The sequence below is a fragment of the Talpa occidentalis genome, unplaced genomic scaffold, assembly GCF_014898055.3.
Source record: "Talpa occidentalis isolate TD23 unplaced genomic scaffold, MPIMG_talOcc4v2.1 talOcc4.3, whole genome shotgun sequence".
In the NCBI taxonomy this organism is placed as follows: Eukaryota; Metazoa; Chordata; class Mammalia; order Eulipotyphla; family Talpidae; genus Talpa; species Talpa occidentalis.
The window spans coordinates 129,886,959-129,913,523 of record NW_023603184.1 but is presented as its reverse complement, the minus strand read 5'-3'; the positions used below and the strand labels follow the sequence as shown (position 1 = coordinate 129,913,523).

The following is a 26,565-nucleotide window of genomic DNA, read 5'->3' as shown; positions in this document are numbered from 1 at the left end:
ACACATATATGACATCATCTGGAAGCTGTCTTTCTCCTCCTGACTTAACCCCCTCGAGTTCCATCCATGTTGTTGTAAATGGCAAGAATTTATCTTATTTTTGTAGTTGTGTAGTATTCCATTGCGTATATATACCTAATTCATTCATATGTCTTTGGGCCCTTAGATTGTTTCTATAGCTTGGCTATTGTAAGTAATTCTGCAGTGAACACAGGAGTTCATATATCCCTTCAAATTAGGGTTTTTTCACTTTGTGGTAGATACTTAGGCATGGAATTGCTAAATTATATGATAAATATATTGTTAGTATTTTTTTAAGATTTATTTATCTACGCATTCAAGAACTAGGGAACAGGCCAGAGGTGGGGTCAGGGATTTTAGAGGATTCACCAGAGACAGAGGGGTGAGCAGAACAGGCAGATTGACTGAAATACACTGCTGAGGGGAGCAGTGGGCAAGTCAGGAGAGGGCTGCTGTGCCATGTGGGTCACCTCCCTGGCCAGGGATCGAACTCTTGCTTCAGTAGCTGTGGATTGCTTCATAGTGCTGACGCTTAACTCCTTTGCCACCAGGGAGGCCCCTATATTGTTAGTGTTTTGAGAAATCTCTTTACTGTTTTCAGAGGCTGGACCAGTGTACATTCCTACCAGTGTTCCAGGATTCCTTTTTCTCCTCATCTTTGTCAGCACCTGCTGTTTATGGTCTTTTGATACCGGCCAGTCTCAGAGGTGTGAGATAATATAAGATGTACTATTTTAAACACTGATCCCAAGAAAAAATTTTTAATGCAGAAACTAAAAATTTTTCACATTTCTTCAAAGGATGTTTGAATAGTCTCAATGATAGTCAATGATGACTCAGTTTAAGAAATAGTCATTATAATTAGATTTCTAATTAAATAAATGACTTACGTAGAAGTTAATGTAATGGGATTTGGATTATACTTTTATTTTCTCTTGGACAAAGTATTTTAAAATAGTTTTATTAAGGGCCTCCCTGGTGGCACAAGGGGTTAAGTCACAGCACTATGCAACTATCAGCAGCCACTGAGTTCAATCCCAGGCCAGGGAGCTAACCCATATGGCACAGCAGACCTCTTCTGTCTTGCCTACTACTGCCCCCCTCAGCAGTGTTTTTCTGCTCCCCACTGTCTCTGGTGAATCCTCTCACTCCCATACCTCTGGCCTTAGTTTTATTAAGATGCAACAAAAAACTCATTTAAGATTTTGAATTGAAGTATAAACCCAGTTCAAGTTCTAATTTTAGACCAATATTTTTGGCTTCCCATATATAACAATGACTGGCTGGATTTAATTGAAATGTATGTTCATATTTGAACTGACCATCTCACACAGATAAAATCCAAGACTTTTAATTATAAGATACTTACTAGTATTACAAAAAGTTCACTGTATATCATTTTAGCATTGATATTTACTTTTCTTATTCATCGAGACTGATCAACATAATTAGTGTCTTTTTAAAAAGGATTTATTTATTTATTTGTTATTTATTTGTTTTATTTATTTATTTATACAAGCACTGGGTACAGTCAGAAGCGCAGGAGGGTGAGAGAATTCACCAGAGCCAGAGCAGGGAGCAGAGCAGGCAGAAGGACCGAAGGACACTGCTGAGGGGAGCAGCGGGCGGCAGGCGAGGTCTGACCGCCATGTGGGACCCTCCTCCGGTGGCTGGGGAGCAGCTGGGGATCGAACCGGCGCTGCAGAGGCTGCGGGCAGCTTCGCAACCCAGCTCTCAACCGCTGCATCACCGGGGAGGCCCTTATTGATTTATTTATACATAAAAGAACATAATTAGTTTCTATGCAAAGACAAGAAACACAGAATGTGATAGACATATTAATTTCATATTATAGACTTACAGTTAGAGGTGTAAATATCCTGTACTGACTTGAAACAAATACACTAAACTTCTCAACACTCAGCCTGTTTTAGTGGTTAATCTATTTGATAAATCACTTATTGAAACTAAATTAAGGCAACATAAGCAAAAACATAAATAAGTCTATTGCAAGCTTCTAGTATCTTTGTTGACTTTATGAAATGCCAAGTATCACTGTCATTTAAGCAAATATTTAAATAACAAATAAAAGAATTTCTTAAAACAATGCTTTCTCAGTAGCTGAAGGATGTATTTTAAAACTGGTTTTGCCTGGAGCTGTGTTAAGTTGAAAAGAATTCAAACTCATGCCAAATATAGAAAGAGACCCACAGCAAGGTCTTTTTTGATAGCTGAGAGTTTTAACTCACATCTCTTCTATTAAGAGTTAAACATTCTTGTTTTCCAGCAACACTGAAACATTTTAGAGTGTTAAATCTTCCCTTTTTTCACCCTGAAAATGACTGAATGTTTATTCACCTGCCGTTCTGTGCCTGACTGCACTACCATTTTCACATTCTCTATCATCACTCTCTCAAGAACCCTTTGGAAAGGGACTCTCAAGGTAAGGAAACTGAGGCTCAGAGTCTTGAATTTACCTTAAGCTGGGTGTATGAACTTTTTTTTTAGATTTATTTATTTATACAAGCACTGGGGTACAGGCCAGAGGCATAGGAGGGTGAGAGAATTCACCAGACAGAGCAGAGAGCAGAACAGGCAGAAGGACTGAAATACACTGCTGAGGGGAGCAGCAGGCGTGACAGGAGAGGTCTGCCATGCCATGTGGGTAGCTCCCTGGCGAGCCGGGAATAGAACCGGCACTTCAGAGGTTGCGGACAGCTTCACAGCGCTGCGCTCAACCTGCTGCGCCACTGGGGAGGCCCCCTTAAGCTGAGTGTAAACATACAATAGTTGCTCTCTGAGAGTAGATAGTAAAAGTCCTGGGAACAGAGATCAAGAAGCAATAGGAAAAATACTTGGTATACCAAAGGATGAGGCCAGAGCCAGCACCCTGCATGGAATACTCAATACAGTGGCCAAGCACCCAATGAATCAAAGTCATCAGTAGCAAAACAAAACTAAGTCAGCATTGTTCAGCTTCACAAATAATGATGAGTGTGCAGTATATGCCAGACATTCAGGTACTAGACTTGCAAAGATGAATATGCTAGTTCCTCTCCTCAAAAAGCAAAAATACACAGAAGGAAAGACAAAAGCTGATCTGCATTGAAAGATGAAAATCAGTGAGTCCTGGGGAAAACACCAAGTAAGGGAAAAATTGAGTAAGTACTGTAGAGAGAACTACAATACTTTGGGAGTTCTGAATGAGGTTAAAAGCATAGGCAAGGGAGTGGCTAAAAATAAGATGGAAGACATAGCATGCTTACAAATTTGTGTGATTGTGTTAAAAAGAAACTAAAGGAAAGATTTTAAACAAAAAGTGTTCTGGCTTAGATATACAGTTTAAAAAGATGGCCGGTTCATATAAAGATTGAATTTAATAGGAAAAGACTGGAGGCAGGGAAATGAACAGATATATTTCAGATTAAAAAGTAGAGAACCAATTCAGTGAAAGTAGGATGAAACAGAAAATAATTCCAAAAGAAATATGTATTTAGGAAATATGTTTGGATATCTAGAATGACTTCTTGAATAGTTCCATTACCTAAAATAAGGACCTGTTAAGATGACTATCAGAGAGATTTTGCAATACATTTCATTAAGAAGATGCTGAGTTTCAGTGCCTGAAGAATCCAAGTGAAGCCACCTGCAGATAGAGACTGCAGGTAAGCCCAAGCTTAAATACAGTTTATAGTTGTCACAATACTGGTGTTTGTTAAAGCTTGGAGAAAGGAACAGATCAACTAGAAGAATGTATACAGCAAAGAGTGAAGGATCCAAGCTATACATATGTGAAAAGAAGAGACCAAATGCCAAAATATCAGCTAGTAATTAAACACTTATTTGCTAATCAAATTCTTTATTATTTCCGTCATTATGACCTGATCTTTAGCTGCTTAGATACTACAGAAATTGTTCACTAACCCATATATACTTTGGTCTTTTACCCGGTCATAAAATGCAAAATCACTGATCAATGTTTCATAAAAATTTTCATTAAAAGACTGACCAGGGCCTTCCCTGGTGGCGCAGCGGTTGAGCACTGGGTTGCGAAGCTGCCCGCAGCCTCTGCAGCGCCGGTTCAATCCCCCGCCACAGGGCGAGGGTCCCACATGGCACGCAGACCTCTCCTGCCACCCGCTGCTCCCCTCAGCAGTGTACTTCGGTCTTTCTGCCTGCTCTGCTCTCCCCTCTGGCTCTGATGAATTCTCTCACCCTCCCGCACTTCTGACTGTACCCAGTGTTTATATAAATAAATAAATAAATCTTTTAAAAAAAAATGATTGACCAGGTTCATGTATAATCCTATTTTATTCCCATGTGGCACTGTCTATATGTTCTCAAAGAACTCTGTTTTGATTCAAAAACCACAAGAATTAACATGCAACTCATACCAGCCCTGCAGTTCGACCTACAGTTGTGTGCTGACCAGAGTACTAGATAATTTGTGGGTTGTGTCCACTCACTTAGTTCCTTGCAAATAACCCCTCCTAGCCTTTTGGTTCACTTGTAACTTGTGCTCAGTGGAAAATGTCCCCAAACCTTTTCTTACTGTGATTGCACTGATCCTGATTGTTGTCTGAATGGAATGGCTCTCATTATTATTCCCCTTTGATAATTTACATTTTAATTCTAGTTCCACAACAGCTGGTCTCTGCTTTGAAAAACAGTACAAGAAATCCATTAGGCACCTCCTCCCCTTCCCTTCCTCCCAAAGCATCATGTCTCCCAAAGGAGTTATATTAGAGGTGGAAGACAGTCTCAGAGAATTTAAATGAATATTTGTAGATCATCTTCAGTTAACAAGAAATGTAAAGGATTTATGAGAAATGTTTTATCCATTATCAGTCTGATGGATTAAAGATTTAGTACACAAAGAAATGAAACACTATAGCATATAGATTAGTGAATAAAATGTTATTGCTTTTTATTGCAAAATAAATCTTTTATATTTTTTTAAATTTATTTTTATTTATTTGTGCATACAAGAACTGGGGTGTAGGCCAGTGGTGGAGGAGATGAGAGGATCCACCAGAGACAGAGTGGGGACAGAACAGGTGGATCTACTGAAATACACTGCCAAGGAGAGGAGTGAGCAAGACAGAAGAGGTCTGCTACGCCATGTGGGTTAGCTCCCTGGCCGGGGATTGAACTTGTGCTGCACTGGCTGGCGATAGCTTGATTGCACTGAGACTTTAAACCCTGTGCCCCTAGGGAGGCCGCGTAAAATAATTTTTTTTAATTTTTTTTTCCTTTAAAAAGCCACAAGCTACAGGAAGTGCAACTATCTGCCAAATGTGTATAGCTGCACCCACCTTTTCCTAAAGCCTATCTTGGTCTCATCCATCCAATCGCTCTTTTTGTGTCACTCAACTTAATGCAACCACATAATAAGTTGGCTCCTATTAAGGCTATCATAAATGTGTTTCCTCTCTCAAGTACTTTTATTATTTTAACTATAGCCAAATTTTATGTGTTCATTTCTTGCAACTGAAATAGTCCTCAATGACATTTTTGGCCTGACTTTGCCATGGTCTTCAACTACCACCCAACTGGAGCCAACCCCTTCAAGGCATTTCTTCACTGTCATTTTTACTGATACCTATATTCCCCTAGTTTCTTGTGATCAATCTTAATTAAGCTGATTTAGTGTTCAGCACCAAGGACCACCACCAATTTGACACACATCAGCTCATTACATTGGAAGCAAGCACACAAAAACTGCTTTGGCAGCTCAGCGAATGCTGAGTACTAGGTCATGGTGAACAGGGTGGTCTCCAGCACCTCTTGCAAAGGAGTATCAATGTCCACTACACCTCCAGCAGCAATGCCTTCCTAGGATATGACGGTGGGTTACAGGGGGCACTACTTCCTCGAGTACTTTCAAACATGTCATTGATGTGATCATGGCAGTTATAGCCTGTTTGGTTTTCTGAAGGACGTGAGGTAGCTGTCCTCCTCAACTCTGAAACAAGGAAGGTAAGGATGCGCTTGTTTTTTTTTTTTCTACAGGCTGCTAACATGATTCATTCATGGCCAGAACTCCTAACATTCTGACTAAGCATTTGCTTAATATACAATAGAAGCTCACAATGGATAGATTTGTTCTCATAATTCCAACCTTGCTTTGCGACATTCAGCTTTCCCTAATAAATAATTTATCTGCTCAGTATTCCAATCACTGAAATCTCTGCTGGGTGAAGCACTAGAGACCATGACAAACTATCTTGTGAAAAAATGTGAATGGATGTAACGTCCTTTCAATTAACCACAGTGTAAAGTGACAATTAAATGTATCCCCTGTAGATCATAGTTGTAGATTGGAAAACTGAGGCCTAGAGAGTCAAATGACTTTCACAGATTTCCAATAGAGTAAAGACTGATAATGCTTTCCATGCCTTGAAAACAAAAATTATTTGTTTTTGTATTTTAACAAATGGAAGTTTTTAAAGAGACAGAGACAATGTTAATCCCTTAAAATCTTACCACCCAAGAATAGAGTCATCATTTTCCTTTTTGGTAGAGTACTAAATAATTTGCACTAAACTAAATTTTCTCTAAAACCATGCATTCATTCATCTACATAATTTTTTTGGTATTAGGGCTATGTCTTACAGGTACTACACAAACGAGTAAATAAGAATTATATAGTGACTAAGGCACCATATTCTTTATTTTGAAAATCAGGTTATTCAATTTTTCAAAAATATTTAAAAAGTCAATTATTTTATGAAAATGTGTACAGCCTACATACAATGATCTAGGTAGATAAAGCTAAACACCAGGTAATAGTGTTTTTAATCTATTATGATAAAGTTGCTGTGCAGACTATCACAAACAACAGAATACACAAATCTCTTATTAGAATATTTTCATTTGCATTGCTCATATCTATGAATGTTGTATATCCCAGTATCAACTGGTGCAATGAGTTAACACTGTCTTCAAATTTCATGAATTTGCTTAGGCTTTAATGTCCAGAAGGGCTTCACTTGCTGTTTACAGCTGTTCAGGAATGGCTGATCAGAGGTTTAGGTGATACTTCTCTTACACATCTATGTATTGACAGTAAATCTGCTCTAATGTGATAGGTCTGATGTGATAGTTCTTAAGATTTGAAATTAAAACAAAACAAAAACTTTGATCTGCAGCAATCTTTGGCAGTCATCCTCATTTTAAAGATAATGAAACAAGGGCCAAGGAGGCCTTAGTTTGGTTTGGAATTAGAATTTTTTGATAATTCCCTTATGAGTCAATCCAAACATAAGTTTGCCCTTTGTAAATCACACACACACACACACACACACACACACACACACACACCATCCTCTTCAAAGGATTATAGGTATTAATAATGTGAGCCTTAGCAATCACAGGGACTTACAGAATTAGGTAATCAAGCATATAGTCTTATACATGACAAAAAAAAAAGGAGCAGCAACCATGGGTTTACAGAAATAACAATGTGAAGCAGAAGTGGAGTTATACAAAGCGATGGCCACATGATTTCCCTCTGTGTTTTCATTTTATCCAGTCTGACTGCAGAAATGGAGTTTTACGGACCTTCAATGATGAGTCATCAAACTGTGCACAATTTCAAATATTAGACTTTTAAAGAAAAACAGTAAATTATATTTAAATGTAAAATGAAATTCTTATTAGAGTTGGTATTCATTTTTCCATACCTTTGTTCTATTATTACATTATATTATTTAAAGCACATTATCTATATCTAAAGTATTGTTTCTGTATTAACTACATCCTGTGTTGTGGAGACATGTACCCTTAAATTCTATGAAGATAATATGTTATTGTAAATCTGACCATCACAGAGCCATGCCATTGTAAGGTTAGTTTTCACTCCATCTCAAGGACATGGACCTTAGTCCAAAAATGGCATGAGTAAGAGCCACTCTAAGTCAACAACACTTTCCTGAGGAAAAGCATTTTCCAGATGTGCCTTGGCCTGAAGCAGAGCTCTGAGCTCACTAATGGAGCAGATTCTCCACACTTATAAGCTTCCTGCAGGTCTAAGAAACTATGAGGTGCATAAAAATGTGAGAAAGGCAAATGTAGTAGTTCAATGTCTTTTTCTCATTCTCTTTCCAGAAAAAGGATCCTGAATAAATTCATCAGAGCTATTCAGGGAATAAACTATATTTCACCGCAAGATATAAATGGCTATTTATTGCAAAATTTCCAGTGGTTGCTCTTATATTTTTGATATATTTTGTGATGTGAAAAATAATCCCACATAATACAGAAACCCTAAACAATTCTACCACGGAATAGTTATTTTAAAATAATAAAGGAAAATTCTCAAGACTAAACTTGTATATTCCCTATATACCATTCTTTATACAGGCTGTTTTTATAAGCATCTAGTATCTACAATAAATTGTATTTTTTTTTTGCTTTGGTTGATTAAAATTGAATTTGCAGGGCTCCCTGGTGGCATAAGGGGTTAAGACACAACCTATGAAACTATCCGCAGCCACTGCAGCACAAGTTCAATCCCCAGCCAGGGAGCTACCCACATAGTACAGCAGCCCTCTCCTGTTTCACCCGCTGCTCCCCTCAGCAGTGAATTTCAGTCAATCTGCCTGTTCTGTTCCCCTCTCTGTCTCTGGTGAATCCTCTCACCTCCCACACCTCTGGCCTGTACCTCAGTTCTTGTATGCATGCATGCATGCATAAATAAATAAATCTTTTTTAAAAATTGATTTGTTTTAGGAAAATAGGCCACCTTTTCATTTTGACTAATTTAATACTATTTATCTCAATACTACTGCTAATAGTTGAGATACTCAGTATATTTCACTAAAATAAAATTAGTACCATGCATTATATAACCTCTGTCATTGTGCCTGGGCAATGATATTCACTGAAACCTAGTTCTAGCTGTAACTATAACCAATCACTCCCCCTCTTGCATACATTCCAGTCTGACTGAACTCCAATGTGCTATCATTTTCAAAGTTTTGTGACACTAGATAACACAAAATAATTGCAGTAAAAAAATCTAAACACAAGTACTGAGGAGGTGAAACAAACCTCTACCAAACTGTCATTTCTTATCTGGTGTTCTTTTTGTTTTTATTGAGGTTATACTGGGATACCTCCATCGAGTATTACCACCATAGTGGACCCACTACCAACTCACCCACATTCCACCACCATAAACCATGTTTTTCCTTCCTTCTTTGTTCTTACCCTTCCCCTAACCCTTTCCTGCCTTGGTGCTTCAGTTCTGTAGTCAGCTATCAGGGATTATTTTTTAAGCTTATTGTTACCTGACTATTAGTTTAGTAACTTTATAGTCCACATATTAGTGACACCATCCAGTATTTATCTTTCTCCATCTGAGTTATTTCACTTAGCATCCATCCATGTTGCCACAAATGCATGAGTTTGTCTTTTTGATTGCTGAGTAATATTCCATTGTGTATATATACCACATCTTCTTGATCTGCTCATCTGTTCTGGGGCACATAGTTCATTTCCATAATCTAGGTATAGTAAATAGTGCTGCAAGATACATAGGAGTGCACGTTTCCTCTCAATCTAGTGTTTTTGAATTTTTTGGATAGATGCCTAGAAGTGGAATTACCAGCTCAAATGGCAGATCCATTTTTCTGTTTTGAGACACCTCCATACTTTTTTCCATAAAGGCTGAGCCAATTTTGCATTCCTACCAGCAGTGTAGGAGAGTTCCTTTTTCTCCACATGCTCACCAAAACTTGTTTCTGATCTTTTCTATAATGGCCATTTTCACAGGTGTGAGATGGTATCTCATGGTGGTCTTGACATGTATTTCTCTAACAATAAGTGATGGTAAACACTTTTTCATGTGTCTGTTGGCTATTTGAATGTCTCCTTTGCAGAAGTATCTGTTTATTTCTTTTGCCCATTTTTTAATTGGCAATTAAAAATTAAATTGATTTTCAAAATCAATTAAAAAGAATTTTTTAATTCTTCTTATAGTTTTATCAGTTCTTTGTAGATCTTTGATATCAGTACTTTGTCAGATGTATGGTATGCAAATATTTTCTTCCATTCAGTTTGGTGCTGTTTAATTTATGGTTGTTTTCATTGTGCAGAAGCTTGTTAGTTTGATGGAGTCCCAGCTCTTTTTGTTCTCTTTCGTTCCTTGATGCTGGGGATGAATCCCTAAAGAAATCACTAAAGCTTATGTCATGAAATATTATGTCTATGTTTTTTTCTTTTTATTCTTTGGTTTCAAGTTGGACATCCAACTCTTTGAATCATTTTGAGTTGATTTTGGTTTTGGGTGTGAGATGTTGATCTAGTTTCATTCTGTTGCATGCAGTTGTCCAGTTTCCCAACACTGTTTCTTGAAAAGGCTATCCTTGATCAGTGTATGTTTTTGGTTCCTCTGTCATAGATTAACTGTACATATACATGTGGGTTTATGTCTGGGCTCTCAATCCTGTTCCATTGGGCTATATGCCTGTTTTCATTCCAGTAGAAGCAGGCTGTTTTAATTACTGTGGCTTTATAATGCAGCTTAAGATATGGCAGTGTGATACCTCCATATTCTCTTTCTTCTCTGTCAAGATTGCTTTTGCTATTTGGGGTCTCCTGTGATCCCATATGAATTTCAGTAGAATTTGCTCCAGTTGTTTGAAATATGTCATTGGTATTTTTATTGCGATTGTGTTGCATTTGTACATTGCTTTGGGTAGAATGGTCATTTTGACAATGTTGGTTCTTTCAATCCATGAGCAAGGAATATTTTTTTTCCTTTATTTGTGTCCTCCATACATCTCACTATTAATTTAACATTTTTTCAACAATGTCTTATAGTTTTCTCTTTTTTTGGTACAGATTTATTTTTATTTATACAAGAGCTGGGGTCAGGCAGAGTCACGGGAGGGTGAGAGGATTCACCAGTGACAGAGCGGGAAGCAGGACTGGCAGAAGGACCGAAGGCACTGCTGAGGGGAGCAGCGGGCAAGACAGGAGGGGTCTGCCTCGCCATGTGGGACTCTCCCTGGCTGGCCGGGAATTGAACCAGTGCTGTGAAGACTGCGGACAGCTTCACAGTGTGGCCTCAACCCACTGCGCCACCGGGGAGGCCCTTATAGTTTTCTTTGTATAGGTCTTTTATCTCTTTTGTTAGGTTAACTAAGCAATTTTTTTGGTGCAATAGTAAATGGGATTGGGCCTCCCTGGAGGCACAAGGGGTTAAGATGCGACCTATGAAGCAATCTGCAGCCTCTGTAGCACAAGTTCAATTCCCCTGGCCAGCCAGGGAGCAACCCACATGGCACAGCAGACCTCTCCTGACTGGCCCACTGCTACTCTCAGCAGTGTATTTCAGTCAGTCTGCCTGTTCTGTTCCCCATTCCGTCTCTGGTGAATCCTCTCACCCCCCACATCTCTGGCCTGTGCCCCAGCTCTTGTATGCATAAAATAAAATAAATCTTTAAAAAAAATAGTAAATGGGATTGCTTTTCAATTTCTTCCTTTTCTATCTCATTGTTTTTATAGAGGAAGGCAAATGACTTATATGTGTTGGGAAAGAAGTAAAATTATCATTCTTGGCAAATGATACAACACACATAGAGAACCCTCATGGTTCCATGGAAAAACTAATTGAAACAATTAGTTTAGCAAAGCGGTAGGGTATAAAATCAACACTTCCATGGCTTCCTTTTGCCTGTTTTTCTTACTTTTAATGAAGATTGTTATTTCCCATGATTATGTCTAGGAGTCGTTATTAAGTCACACCTAATTGATACCATTTTTTCCAGACTTCATGACCACATGAAGACCTTGCTTGTTCACTGTATCATTTCTAGAAAGTCAAACATATACATCTCACTATTAATTTAACAGGGCAGTCAAAATTAATCCAATTACCTTATTCAGTGTATTAACAAGACAATAAAAAGAGAAGGTAATAGTATCATTTAACATAAAAAAATATACAAAACAAAACAAAAAAATAAAAACTAGTAGTTCTTATACCACGAGTCTCAGATTTCACTTTGGAGTTAGAAAACGTCATGCAGCACTCTGGGGAGAGTTTAAAGTTCTGTGTTTAAATACATTTTTTAAAGATATATTTTTTAAAGATTTATTTATTTATGCATACAAGAACTGGGGTACAGGCCAGAGGTGCAGATGGTAAGAGGATTCACCAGAGACAGAGTTGTGAGCAGAACAGGCAGACTGTGGATACAGTAGCTGTGGATAGCTTGGTAGTGCTCACGCTTAACCCCTTGTGCCACCAGGGAGCCCCTAAATATATGAATTTTAATGTCTGGTATATTTCTGTGGTCATGTATTCATAAAGGAGAGAAAATATTTGGGTTTTACCAGCTTTCTGTCAGTACCGCTGAGGTAAATCCTGAGTATTGAAAAATCTTTTGAAAGGCATTTATGGTAAAATAAATGCAGCAAAAATTTCAGAAACAACAAACCATCCCATTGTTTTGAATGTGAGGGTAACAGATTGAATAAATGTTCATGAATGTTCTTCATTAGCATATTCTCACAAAAATTACAGCTTATTTTTGAGAAAATTATTTCAGTTATGGAAACTGAATAACAAGAGCAGTGCAATCTGTCTTAATTTAATAGCAGAACAAGATTGAAATGCCATATCACTTTTTATTCCCAGAAAATAAGAATTGCTCTGGTCACAAACTTAATTAAAAGTGAATTTCTAATGAAAATATAGAATGTAGTTTTATTTATACTTTACCTTGTTCTAAAAAGGAATAAAAACTTTGGGCAAAATGAAATCACAAGAAAGGCCAAAGAAAGTCTGTGAGATGTATACTATAGATTCTACACATTTACTTCAAGTGGAACAGTTTTATTCTGATGTTACTATAGGTCAAGAACACAACCAGTGCCCAGTGGTTTAGGGCAAGGTGTGCAGTTTCTAATATGCTCTAACATAAGAGAAATCTAAAGATTCCTCCCATAGGTCTTCATAAAAGGATATACCTAACTATTGTCTTTTTATGGTATTAATGTATTTGTGGCCTTTTAAGAGTCTGGTTATTATAATTTCAAAATCATTTTCTATATTCTAGACAATATATGACAGAAGTTGGTAAACTACAGTTAATAGGTCAAACAAATTTGTTGTAAATAAAGTTTTATTGGAATACTACATTGTTTATAGCTCTTTGTCTTACTCAGAAGAGCTGAGTAATAGTGGCAGACTGCGCATGGTTCACAAGGCCTGAAAAATGTCTAACTGGCCCTATACAAAATATCTTGGCAATTATGGCATTATTTATAATGATATTAAACATTTTAGAATGCAAATATTTAAATATCTAGCAAAATATTTCGAAATATCTAACCAAAATGTGTTTGTTATCTTTTGCAAGAATATATGTTCATTTAGGTATAAACACATTTCATTGATTTTCTTTTTTTTTTTTTATAGAGGCATCTTTTTTATTTATTTATTTGTTTGTTTGTTTATACATGCACTGGGTACAGTCAGAAGCGCGGGAGGGTGAGAGAATTCACCAGAGCCAGAGAGGGGAGCAGAGCAGGCAGAAAGACCGAAGTACACTGCTGAGGGGAGCAGCGGGCGGCAGGAGAGGTCTGACCGCCATGTGGGACCCTCCTCCGGTGGCCGGGGAGCAGCTGGGGATCGAATCGGCGCCACAGAGGCTGCGGGCAGCTTCGCAACCCAGCGCTCAACCGCTGCGCCACCGGGGAGGTCCCCATTTCATTGATTTTCAATAACTGTTTACTAAATTAATTTGTAGTCATACAGTCCATTTCTAAGACAGCCTAGAAATCAGAGGCATTACAATAGAATATGTCCTTATATCTTTCCTTTGTTTTCCAAGAATGTCATTTTAAAAATGCATATTCTATATGCATACAACATAACCCCAGTAAGAGCCTATATTACTCACTGTCTGATTACAGTTCAGCATGGTTTATACATATTACATGATTTATAAATCTTTTGACTTCTTCAAGTCTGTATTCTTGAAGATGAGAAAAAATCAGCATTCCTCACTCCATCTGCATCTGCAGTATCATTCTTCAGTATTCATATTTTTGCAACCATATGTGAAAATCTATGCAGCCATAACTTAAAAACAAGTCTTAGTCTCTCACTCTAAATAGGCTGATGTTGCAAAGCCATACCATATATAGAAATTCTGCCACTAAATCCTTTCAAATGTGTCTTTCAAATCTTAAAATACTACATTCTTCTTGCCAATCCCAGACTCAGGTCAAAATCTTTTACCAACTTCAATAATCTTTGATACAACCAAAATTCATACCAAGCTTAGTATTTAAGGACCTCTACAAATTCAAGATCTCTGACCCATTCCACTCTTCTCCCAAGGAATCCTCCATAGCAGGTAATCAGTTGTGTCCTGCCCACTGTCACCTTAGTGCACTTGCTCTTGCTATTGTCCTACCTGAGAGATATGCCAATGTCAGTCACTCATGCAGCCCCACTCTATGTCCTAGTTCCCACATAAAATCTTTAGCTTCTATACATGGTGATGCATCTCCCATCTCTGAATTAGCACAGCATTTACAGGATATACTATTCTTTACTCCTTTCCTTACTGTTCATTTTTTTCTTTTTAATATTAGTTTTATGTCTTGTTCTCAGGCATATATGAACTAAAGGAGAGCAATATGATATATATTTTTTATTCCATACATATAAGCATGACTGTAAATACAGGAGATTAATCACTTTCTTACTCCTTTTTAAAGCCTATCATTAATCCTTTGACATGACATTCCACTTTATACTTTAGGTTTAGTGATAGCTCAATGTTAAAAAGCACAAATCTGAACAAAATTCCAAGAATATATTCCTGAATTATTTGTTAGTTAGTATTCATATTTTCTATATTTAACTTGAGAAATTTCAAGTTGGGAAAATAAGATATATTATTACATCTAATGGTCCCATTTTAAGGCAATTTACATCATAAATTAATTAACCCTAAAAGTCCAGGAATGAAGCTTTAAAAAAATCAACAGTAATTCTTTATTGTAAAATAAAAATACTATTTTCTTCCAAATTATGTAATATTTTGAAAATGTCCTGTAAATAACATTAATGAAAGAATAAAAGAAAAAAATTTCTTATTGAGGAAATGCCTACGAGAAAAGTAAACAGCCTTGAACTATGCCACAGTACAATTAATCAAACATCTGGCAAACTGTGTCTAACCTTACATTCAACAGAACATTACACATGTCTACACATACTGAAATGTACATTAGATATTTTATTATAAGCAATATATGCAGGAAGAGATGCACTGATCATTAATTTTAAAGGTGATCCAAGATCATCATGAAATTGAATTAGTTTCCTTACTGAAATCTCCAGAGATTTAGGTCACTGCCTCTAAGCAGCAAAATGTTGTTCTGTTATTTAATTTATTTATAAATTTCAGTACCATGTTGGTTGGTGCTTGACACCTGGGCTTGTTTGCAACTAAAGCTGCTGTGGGGAAATAGCCAAAGAACATACTCATATTGAAACTGGAATGAATCTGGTTACTACTTTTTTCAAACCTAGTTTTGTAATTTTCTGTCTAAACTCTTTAAAAAACTTAGATTTGAGGGCCTCCGTGGTGGTGCAGGGGTTAAAGACACAGCACTATCAAGCTATCTGCAGTCACTGCAGCACTAGTTCGATCCCCCGCCAGGGAAGTGACCCACATGGCACAGCAGACCTCTCCTGTCTCACCCCACCTTCCCCACCCCCCTCAGCAGTGTATTTCAGTCAATCTGCCTGTTTTGCTCCCATTCTGTTTGGTGAATCCTTTCACCTCCCATACCTCTAGCCTACACCCCAGTTCTTGTATGTATAAATAAATAAATCTTTTTTTTAAAAACTTACATTTGACAAAAATACTGAGGTCAAAGTTATTTACATATGTAATTCTCCAATATGTAAAGAAAATGACACATTTGTGTTACTTATATTTGTAGCATTATATCAGGTTAATAAGTCTAAATTTGCCTCCATCATTGATTTCTGATTTTCTAAATTATTTCTCTCCTGTGATTTAACACATTAGTGAGTAAGATACAGATATATCTACAGGGATTTATAAGATATAATTAATCTTTGAATGCTTTTATGAGACTTTTCAGAACAGATTCTGCTCTACTCCCTTAAAAATTACAATGCACTATAAGTCAAATAAAAATCAAATCCTTTCTCATAGCTATGGTCAAAAGACCATCATGGCCTGTAGCTGCCTTCTGCTCCTAACCCTGGCCCACGATTCTCTACCTTCTAATTACACCCCAGTGCCATGGGCATTGCATTTGCTTATCAAATATGTCAGCCTTCTTCATGCTTTGAGGCCTTTGCTTTTGCTATTCTTCTGGCTTGTAAACCGTCCCCCCAGATACCCTAAACCTGGCTATTTCTCATTACTCATGTCTCCAAAGGCTTAGCCTATCCCATCCCAGAAAAACTCAATGGAATTTTTTTTTAATAGTCTTTATAGTATTTATTAAACCTGAAATATTCATTCATTTTTTGGTATATTTGTTAAATCTGTGTCCCACCAGTAGACTACAAGCAACATGAGGACAGAGATTTGATGGTTTGTCCCAATGTACTCCATACTCAGGAGAGTTTCTGCTGTGTATTAGAAACCAAATAATCATCTGTTGAATAAATGACTCACCAATCATATTAGAAATACTAAGGGTATTCTGGTCTCACATTTAAGTGGAAGAAAAACAAAATGAATGAATCCTTCCCAAGTCAGATAATTTATTAAAAGGTATTATTTTAATTCTTTACAGATCATTTCGATATTTCAAACTATCAAATTCAACAGACTACATTTAAGAAGAGCATAGAATACCTAATTTTAAGAGCTCTGACTTCATTAAGTATAGATTAAGTGATATGTGGTTAAAATGCTATATTTCCTGTATTTATGCATCAATAAAAATAATTCAGGGATAGATGATATGCACAGCCATTCTTTCACAAATGTGCATGAAAATATTTTAAGGAATTCTGTTCCATATACTCAGTCACTCAAATGCTGATGGGTGACTCAGCATGTTCATCTAAAGAATTAGGACATACTATGTGAGATTCTCTAATAGCATGACATTAGAATTTCTTCACTCCCTAGTTAAAGGTACAGTTTCAGTTTTCTTCACTCCCTAGTTAAAGGTACAGTTTCAGTTTTCAATGACTTGAAAAATGTTTCTTTTTTGAGTATTTAAATGCAGCTTCTGCTTAATTTCTTTCCTCAAAGATGCTCTTCCTGCCTTTCAAATATTTGTCAACTTAAGACTCTACAATGCCTAAGCAGCGTGGGCGCAGGTGAAACTCGACTGAACATGGTAACCATGGCAACAACTAAGTCTTATTAATTTGCTGTCTCCCTGGAAAAAGCAAAAAAATAAGAAGGATGATGCACTAGAGATGTACTGGAGGCAGAGAAACAGGAAGACATACAAGAGTAAGAAAGTAAGTGGGAAACAGGCACAGCCCTAGAAGCCCGCAGCCTTTCTAACTAACTTCCTTTTAGCTAAAAATATTAAAGGTGGGGAAAACATGAAAGAAAGGTAAGTTTTAGAAAATTTCATGGCACTAAAGATCAAAAAGCTTTCAACCTAGCTATTTTTGTTGCATTCCTCTTGTATGTAAAGCCAAGTTTAAACACACAATTAATCTGGAGGCATCAGTATGAATAGTTCAAGGTCAGAGAAAAGCTCCTTGGCCTTCCCAGTACCTAGAGTCTGGGCACACATCCCCAGAGAGATTAAACTTCTGTCCTGGGAGATCCAAACCACAGGAATGGCCCTGGAGCAGCAACCTTGTCATTGTTTCCTGGATCAAGTTTAGTCTCACCACTTTCAGTGCAGGAACTGGCATAGTTGGTTCCAATGGCCTTAGAATTCTGAATCTTTCCCTCTTTTATAACCATGTGAAAGTGACAATTGAGTCACAAAGTTAAGCAGGCATGACACTTCACCCTTTGCTTAACAAACAAATATAACCAGAATTGGAAATGGACAGTCAGAGTGTGCTGAATCTTCACTGGGACCTGTTACACAATGTTGAGTTTGGGCCTGAAAAATTGGGTCCTATACCTGCTTCTCACTGTCTTAGGAATGTCACTTAGCCATTCACTGCCCCCCTTTACATATATGTACACCAGAGGTTTATACCATTTGCTCATGACAGCCCTTCCCGTCAAACATCATTTAATTTATAGATAATTAATTAGCAAGTCTTGAGAACTCATGTTCTTTCTGTCTTGGGACAGGCACAAAAGAAAAGAATACATTTAATAACATTTTGTTTCCAGATATGTAAGCACATAATCCTCCTAAATCACTAATGAAAAGGGTTGGAAAGAGTTACTGTTATGTAGATTATAGATATATTAGGAAGAAAAAGGAAGATATTTTATTAAATGTTAGCTTATTCACTCATTTTCATTATCAGAATTTAAATGGAAAACTTTGGATTCTTATCACAAACCTTTATTGGGTTTGTGATAGTCTTTGGGAAGGAGCTGGATAGGGCAGAGAGAATATCTGGAGTTGAACAAAGTTCTTATTCCAATTGTAATATTGATCACCCTCATTAAATGTGGTCCTATTCAAAACAAAAGAAACAAAAATCATGAAACTAGTAACTGAGTATGAAAGCAATAAAAACTTCACACACACACACACACCCCTTCAATTTCACCAAAGGCCACTCATTAGCCTGTAAAAATTCTTTTTTTTATTATTTTTTAAAGATTTATTTATTTATACAAGCACTGGGATACAGGCCAGAGAGGCGCAGGAGGGTGAGAGAATTCACCAGACAGTGCAGGGAGCAGAACAGGCAGAAGGACCAAAAACACTACTGAGGGGAGTAGCGGACGAGACAGGAGAGGTCTGCCGCGCCATGTGGGTATCTCCCTGGCCAGCTGGGAATTGAACCAGCGCTGAAGAGACTGCAGACAGCTTCACAGCATTGCACTCAACCTGCTGCACCACTGGGGAGGCCCAGCCTGTAAAATTCTGATAATGCACTCCATAAAGTCAATCTGTAGTTAGAGACATATGGCCAAAGCGCATTTATTTATTTATTTATTTATTTATTTATTTATTCAAGCACGGTACAGTCAGAAGCGCGGGAGGGTGAGAGAATTCACCAGAGCCAGAGCAGGCGGCAGGAGAGGTCTGCGCGCCATGTGGGACCCTCCTCCGGTGGCCGGGGAGCAGCCAGGGATCGAACCGGTGCTGCAGAGGCTGCGGGCAGCTTCGCAACCCAGCACTCAACCTCTGTGCCACCGGGGAGGCCCCCAAAGTGCATTTAAATAAGCCCGGGATTATATTCACTTTGCTCTATAAGAGTTTCAGCTGTTGATAGGATCCTTAGTGCTTTCCTAATGGTTTCTCATCAACAAAATTTTGAAAGTTCCAGCAACCCTGACTTCTGCTGTTTAAATGAAGAGAAATTATATTTTCCATGTAAACAGTTTTACCAATGCTCTAAAAAGATAAATTTAAGTGAATGGTATTTCAATTTAGGACACTTTGATCAGCATGGAGATGCTTTGACTTCAAGTACACGACTTAGTATCACCATTTGATTTCAGTAATGGAAAATGAAACCTAGACTATCTCTCCTAAGAGAAAAATATAGAAATAGTCTAATAGTCATCCAATTAACTTTATTAATGAATACTTGTTATTTTTTCACTATAAAGTTGGGCTTTATACCAACTGTTCTCACGTGAAACATATCTACTTCAATTTCATAACAATAGATATCAACTATGAAAAGTGGCATATTGATAAAAAGGCTGACTCTGTGATTACACACACACACACACACACACACAAATCCCACCATGTTCATCCTTTGTGAAATGCAGGTAGACAAATTTGTTCTAAGTTGTTACAGTTAACCAAACTCTTGTCCACTGAGCAAAAATAATACATGCTACAGATTGTAAAATGTTGTTAAACAATAAATAGTAATTATGTGTAATAAATTAAAGAATTCTACCTTTCCCAACTATACTAGATGAAATATTAACACAAAAAGCATGCACAACTGAATCCTAAAATTCTTTTTTTGTTTGTTTTCAAAGTACAGCAAAGAAATTTGGTATTTCATGTAAGCACCAATAAAAAATGAGCATCATATTATTTAAAATATCGTTCTGCTCAAAAATGCATGTTGTTAAGGAAAAACTAAAAGACAATTTTGAAAAGCACTATACCCAAATAAAAAATAAAATTTCAAGGTTGAATGTTATTTGTTAAAGCCAATCAAAATGTTGTTGCAACATTTCTTCTAGTCAATAAAATTGAGAATCATTTTTTCTCATACCATTTCATTAAACAATTTCACTGCTATCACTAACAATAGAAATATAAACATGAAGAACACAGTATGATTACAACACAACTTAGCCAATTTAATTTTAAAAATTTAAAACATAAGTCAAGCTATTTTATTTCGTTTTAGATAACTACAGTAAAAAGTTAACTGACAAAATTTAAAAATTTGAAAACAATTAGTTGTATATGCATAACATTTCTTCCTGAAGGATTTTTAAACACTTATTTAAAGAAGGCTGGTGAGGATGCAACTGGCATGAGCAATTATTTATGAGACAAGGGAACCTGGGTGAACTTGGGTTCAAATAATGGGCAACATAAGGTACAGTACTAAATTTTCTTCCTCATTCAGAAAGGCCTCTTAGAGGAAGTTGGCATGATCAAAGACTGATGTACAAGGAAAAGGCTGTTCAAGGACAGAGGATACAAAAGGCAAGATCAAAGAAAGAGGCATGACAGGAACCCTGAGAATAAGTTAGCATAAAACTGCATGTAAAATGAGAAATACAGTTATAATGGAAAATAAATTGCATTAAAAATATCAGGCTATATGTTCTGTTCCCTACTCTGTCTCTGGTGAATCCTCTCACCCTCCCACGCATCTGGCCTGTACCCTGGTTCTTGTATAAAATAAATAAATCTTAAAAAAAAAAAAAATCAGGCTATATGTGTGTTTTCTAATGATCCATGATTTTTTTTGTCAATACGAATTGACAGAAAGGAGCAAAGGAAGTAAAGAAGAAAGGAAGGAAGGGAAAAAGAGTGAGAGGAAAGAAGAAACACAGAAAGAAAAGAAGAAATAGGAAGGAAAGGGAAAAGTCACCTGTGATTTTATAGATAAAATAATTTTCTCTAAAAGTCTAACAAATACAAAAAAAGAAAAAAATATATATAAATGTGTCCCTGCTAGTGTGTTTTATTGAAAAGTTAATTATTTAAAACTTTCCACAATGTAGACAATATAAAATTAACAACTGACTGAAAGAGCCAATCCTGAGCTCCCTGTTTTATCTAAATAGCCACTGGAATTTCACTAAAATGTGTCATTAAGAAACATCACAGTTAAAATCACTAAAAGGAAAGTTTGTCTCTCCTGAATAGGAAAAACTAAGTTCAAAGTTTAGATTCAGTGGTTTTTTTTTTTTTCATTTTAAAAAATCAACTAATTGTGTGCACTGATTTTAAAATTTTGTGTTCACTACAGAATTGCTTGCAATAAGCATCCTGTATAACTATTACCAGGAAACACCTATGGCCTTAGTTCAGATTAATGACAGCAGAGGGACACAATAGTATGTTGAGGAAAACAGAGTTCTTTCCTCTCCACCCACTTGGACAAAGTTTCATCTCCATCCTAAATTAACAATTATATACAGCTGAAAATTTGTTTCATTCTTCATCTCACTCTACCCTCAGCCACTCACCCAAATTTTCACACAGCCCCTCTCCTTTAATTTTGGCCTGTTGTATGCCACTTTTTTTTTTAGATTTATTTATTTATGCCTACAAGAACTGGGGTACAGGCCAGAAGTCCAGGGGGGGAGGAGAAAGGGTGGAGGATTCACCAGAGACAGAATGGAGCAGAACAGGTAGATCTACTGAAATACACTGCTGAAGGGAGCAACAGGCGAGACAGCAGAGGTCTGCTGTACCCTGTGGGTTAGCTCCCTGGCCTGCCTGCTGCAGAGGCTGCAGATAACTTCACAGTGCTGACATTTAACCCCTTGAGCCACCAGGGAGGCCCCTGTGTGCCACTTTTTAATCTGTGGTTCTTTAACTGCGTTTGACACCTGGAATCAATTTCTAGGAATAGAATTTTGATGTGCCATAAAGCATTTAATGATATAATCATCCTACAGCTAACTGAAGTTTTTGAGACACAGTTCATATTTGGAATGTGTATGTGAATACACACACTCAAAATAACTGTATTCTGTCATTCTTTAATTTAAATATATGGAATACAAGTTATATATATAATACAAATTACACAGATGTACATATATATATATATCAAATGAAGAGTGTAGATATACATTACCTAACATTTACATAACCAATGAATAAAAGTTTATCTTTAAGACCTTGGGAAATTGCTTTCAAGTCTAAGTGCAATCCCTCACACTGTCAGATCTGTAATATAACAGCTACTCAGTTGTATCCTACTTCTTGCTGATTCCCTGTTACAAAGGAAAACAAATTTCCAACTTTATTTGTAAAGTCCTTAAAGCCTGGGACCATGTCTGCAAAATTTATGTATCTCATTATACAGCCCTCAGTAAATGTGCATCTATTAGAAACTTAATAGATACATGATACATAAATAGGAATAAAAGCCCTCCTAATTAGAAAGTAGAGGCTAAAAGTGTATTTAGAGTAACAGTATTGAAGCCGAAATTCTTTGAGAAGCCTAACATTCAGACAGGAGATGAAAAAGAATGGTTTGGGGAGGGGGGGGGGAATTAGTGAATTGATTAAAATATGGCCCAGACTCAAAAAGATCCAGATTGAGAAGATCAAGATGATGGCAAAAGTAAAGCATAGTGAGAATTAAAGTAGCAACAAGAACATATTTGAGACAATCACATATGCCTCAAGGAGGTTAATACCATCTTTAACATGTAATAGAGACAAAGAGCTTGTAACTATTTCAGAATGTTAGCTTCAGGTTCCTACATTACTACTGATTACTTTCAGAATTAAGAATAGTGTTGATTTGAAGGTGGTATTATGTGCCGCAACTAGTTATTTCAGATTCTTGATCTTAATCCGTCAAGGAAATTAAAGATTAAACAGAATTCATTAATTAGCATAATCAACTTGAATACTAAAATCCCAAGCTGTTTTCAGATAGTCAGGCTCACAGAGCTATCAACGAATAATTTAGGGATGCATATAAAGTCATATATACACTAAGCAAACTAATAACTAATATTACAGCCCAACAGTGCAAATATATTTCTCAAGTTTACCAATCCAGCCTGTTATCTAATTTCTAGTAAAGTTAACACAAAAAAATTGTCAAAAATATATCCAAAAAATACATCAAGAAGCAGTTTCTTCCTTCTCCTTTCTTATGGTTAGAAAATTTGCAAATTGATTTAAGCCAAAAGTGGTAAAGGAATGAAATTATTCCTTCAGGCACAGAGGATTCTGTGCCAAGTTTCATTTCTGGTTGCATATTTTTGACCAAGTTCAAGATCCCTGAAAAAGGAAAACATGAAAGAAAATATCCCTTTAACCTCTGCAGAGCAACCTTAGTAAAGGCTGCTATGGGAAGAGAAGGACTTCTGCCTTGAGATGGGTGTGCTCCTGGCACCAGGTTCCCACTGAGGGTGCCTTTTCTCTCAGTGAATCTAAAGTAGCTACTTTGATGAAGTAATGGCTATGCTAGTTTCACTGGGTCATGCTCCCTCAGCACATTCTTTCTCTTTCTCCTTGAGTAGGTGCTGTAAACAAGCCATGCTAAGAGAGAGTAGCTAGAGAACTCATATATCCTAAATTTAAAATTCCCCAGAACACGAGCACTGCTTTTGTTTTGTAGTGTAGACATAACCAGAAGCATAAAGAAGCACAGACTCCGCCAGAAAGAAACAAAGAAAAAATAAAAATTAATGTCATCAAAATATTTTTAAAAGGAATTTTAATTTTTAAATTGTTTTGCTCTCCAGATACATGTTAAACAATGTTCTATTTAACAATAAAATTTTTGAACACCTCTGGAAATTAAATAATACTATAGCAAACAGTGAAATTAACTAAAAATTAAAATTAAACTGTGAACCCATAAACAGCTTGGACCACTGATCTGAAATAATATGAAATCATAAGTACAGATGTCAATATCTTATAATCAGATAAAATTACCAGGACATCAATGTTAAAATACAAACATGGGCACAAATATAGACTTCTTTATGAAAAGAAAAAATGCCTTTCACCTTTTCTTGGGGTGAAATATGTTTTGCACATAGGAGAGGGTGAAATACCCATGATTTACAAATTCGTAAAGATGTCTACCAAATACACATTTACCTATTGCCCTGCTGAAAGGGTGTTTTGTGTCAGATTCAGGTGAAAGCAATAATCTTCCTATTCAGCATTCTAAAGAGCTTTAATTTCTTTCATCTGTTTTCATTGCCCAAAAAAGTGATAATAACCTATAGTGAAATGACAGGGTGGCCAGCTATGCTTGATATAGACTGGTACATACCTGCCGTTCAAGCTTGGGACATTTTGCCTAATGTGTCTCACATAAAAGGCTTTGTTCTCCATCGCCTCACTGCGGCTGCAAGTCTCAATTTCAGTGTGCAGTCATTTCCTCTCTCAGACCAATCTTTCAAATAAATTATACCTTCAACGTTTGCATTAGTTCCTTACCAACATTCATGAATCTTTGTCATGCATTCAAAATTATCTGCCACCCAACAATATTTTTTGGTTTGGCACTACAGATCTCATTCACCCTATAACCCCAGGCCCTCAAAGATGAATTTTATATTTGTCTTTTAAGCACCCTTTGTAATATTATGTATATGCTGTCTTACAAGTGTGTGGTGTGCAAAAGCACACAAGTGTGTATACATTTAAACAAAACCTTTCACATTGAATCAATTTTAAACGGTCTATGTCCTAGAAGCTCTACACTAAGGACTTACAGCTAATGACATACAGCAATTGTTACAAACGGGTTTGTTGTTAATGAAAGCTTTAATTTTCTGACAAAATCCCAAAGCACCAACCACCAGACAGAGTAACATAAATTTTCAGTTTTCAAAGATCTTTTTTTTTGTGCCCCCATCGGCTTTACCATCCCCTCCCCCACTACACACACCCAAACACACACCTCCCCACTCCAGGCTCCTCTCAAACAACTCTTTCTTTAAATTTCCATCCTTAAACAAAGGACCAGGTTAGGGTAGAGAGACACCCGGCGCTGCAGCCCCCAAATGCCTTTTAAAAAGAAAAAGAAAAGAGTAGATGGCCTGTAGATGCAGCTTTCCACCCACATGGTTAAAAAAGAAAGCCTATATAGTCGCTCAGGCTCATCCAGACTCATTTTATTCGTGTCCCTCCCTGCAACACGACCAGACATCGATTTTTCATTTTCCTAAAATTGCAAATATTTATCAATCTTCCTCTTTCAACCGCTCCAGGAAGAATCACCGGGAAAATAATTTAAAATAACAAGACTTCCCTAACTTACTCATCAGTGTGCAGCTCTCTCAGCTAGATGGACTAAAAAAAAAAAAAAAAAAAAAAAAAAAAATTCCTCTACCTTGACCCCCGCCCCCCATTATCTTCGTATAAGTCACTCCCCGCCTTTTTACAGCTCAGGTAAAAACAGCTCCCTGGACTTGCATACTAACCCGATCTAAGTCTCCAGGCATTTTCAAAGTGGTACCTAACAAGGGCAGACACTCTTCTGTAAATCCGGATCCTCCTAATCCAGGTGGCAGCGCCGGCTGCCCTGCTCCGTAGTGACACCTACAGAGACCAGGCCCGACGCTGCCGCCAGGTGGGAAAGCGGCCAGCTCGGCCAACCTGTGCCGACTCCCCAAGCGCAGACGAAAAGTCAACCTCCGCCCCACTGCACCCCCTCTCCTGACTGAGGCGCCCTCGACGCGGAGAAGTGGGTGGAAGGAGGAGAGGCACCCCACACAAGAAGGAGAGGTGGGGCGGCTCTTACCTGGGCGCTAAAATTGGATGCACGCGATCCGCACCGCCCGGCTCCCGGACCAGGCGGACCTGATGCCCTCCGGGGGGGGGTGTGCACGGGAAGAGCGGGTGGGGGCAGAAGGAGAAAAAGGAGAAGGAAGAGTATAAAACGGAAGGAAGAAAGGAAAGAGAGGAGGATGCTGCTGCTGCTGCTGCTGCCGCCGCGGCCACCGAGAGCCCGCGCAGCCCGAGCGCCCGGCCCAGTCTGAGCGCCGCCCCCAGCCGCGGGCTGCCGGCGCCTCGCCCCGCCCCTGACCCCGCCCCTCCCCGCAAGCTCCGCCCCCAGCCGCGGCTGCCCGCTCCTCGCCCCGCCCCCGCCCCTCCCCGCAAGCTCCGCCCCCCCGCGCCGCTGCCCGCTCCTCGCCCCGCCGCCGGCCCCGCCCTGCCCCGCAAGCTCCGCCCCCGCCGCCGCTGCCCGAGCCTCGGCCCCGCCCCCGGCCCCGCCCCGGC

General features: G+C 37.9%; 1 protein-coding gene across 12 annotated transcripts in view; it reads right to left on the bottom strand.

Moving 5' to 3' along the window:
* MAP2 (microtubule associated protein 2) overlaps positions 1-26,303 on the bottom strand; it is a 291,564-nt gene extending 265,261 nt beyond the window's left edge. For all 12 annotated transcript variants that reach the window (XM_037523961.2, XM_037523956.2, XM_037523955.2 and 9 more), the window contains exon 1: positions 26,087-26,303. The gene's annotated coding sequence lies outside the window, so the exon portion shown is untranslated. The remainder of the gene's footprint in view (positions 1-26,086) is intronic.
* Between the last annotated feature and the right edge of the window lie 262 nt (positions 26,304-26,565).